General features: G+C 50.4%; 1 protein-coding gene across 1 annotated transcript in view; it reads right to left on the bottom strand.

Moving 5' to 3' along the window:
- Nucleotides 1–1124, bottom strand: part of LOC104799666 — a 3722-nt gene that overhangs the window by 1678 nt on the left and 920 nt on the right. The gene's annotated exons all lie outside the window — the stretch shown is intronic.

Below are 1124 nucleotides of genomic sequence, written 5' to 3'. Positions count from 1 at the left end.
CCAAGATTCTGGTCCGCCGGACCGGGACTGCCCAACTCACTTTCCGCACCCTTTTGGTCCGTCCGTGCCCGTTTGGTCCGTCTGAGTGGTCCTGGTCAGCCCCTGACCAACCTTGGTCCGGCTGACCAAGTCCACATTCCTTCTTTTCTTCCTCTTGGTCCGTCCACCAAACCCAGTCCGTCTGAGTGGTCTTGGTCAGCCCCTGACCAGCCTTGGTCCGGCTGACCAAGTCCACATTATTATTTTTTTTCTTTTTTTTTTTGTTTCCTTCGTTCTTTTTCGATCCTTTCCGCACGTGACGATCTCCGTACCTCTTCTCGGCATTGTACTACTAAATTTTGGTGATTTGTGATATTTCTATTTAATTATTCATTTCTAAATAATTAAATATTCGAATTGGGTTTCGGGGTATTACAAATCCTCCCCCCTTAAAAAGAATTCGTCCTCGAATTCAGAATTGCATGATATCATTAACACTTTCTCGTACTCGATGTTATCACCAAAACACAATCCATGTCGTCAAGTCATCCGAAGCATAAGTCTGATACAAACCGAACGTCATATCTAAAGGAGTTCGTACAACGCTGTAGTAAATAGATGCGGATAACTACTACGCATCTCTGCCTCGGGTTCCCAAGTCATGTCAGAGACCCCTTGGCTTCGCCACAAGACCTTCACGAGTGGCACGTCCTTCGTCCGTAGCTTCTTGATCTTCCGGTCCACGATCTACAGCAGCTCATCATGGAAACGCGTAGCCTCCGTGAACTCCAACTCCTGGGGCTGTAGCACGTTAGAGGGATCTGCCACGTACCTCCGTAGCATCGATACATGGAACACGTCATGAATGTTGCCTAGCTCCGGCGCAATCCAGGACGGTATGCAATAGCTCCCACTCTCGCGATCACGGGATAAGGTCCGACGTAGCGCGGCTTCAGCTTCCCGCTCTGCCCGAACCTCGCATGGCCCCGCATCGCCTGCACTCGGAGAAAGGCTTAATCCCCGACCTCGAAGTCTCGACGTCACTTATCGGCATATGACTTCTGTCTGTCCTGCGCCGTCTTCAGATGGGCGCGAATCCTCCGTATTACCTCCGTAGTCTCCTCTACAATCTCCGGGCCAAACTC

The sequence above is a fragment of the Tarenaya hassleriana genome, unplaced genomic scaffold (genome assembly GCF_000463585.1).
Source record: "Tarenaya hassleriana unplaced genomic scaffold, ASM46358v1 Cleome6, whole genome shotgun sequence".
Lineage (NCBI taxonomy): Eukaryota > Viridiplantae > Streptophyta > Magnoliopsida > Brassicales > Cleomaceae > Tarenaya > Tarenaya hassleriana.
The sequence above is the reverse complement of the archived record's forward strand: the minus strand, read 5'-3'. Positions and strand labels throughout refer to the sequence as shown.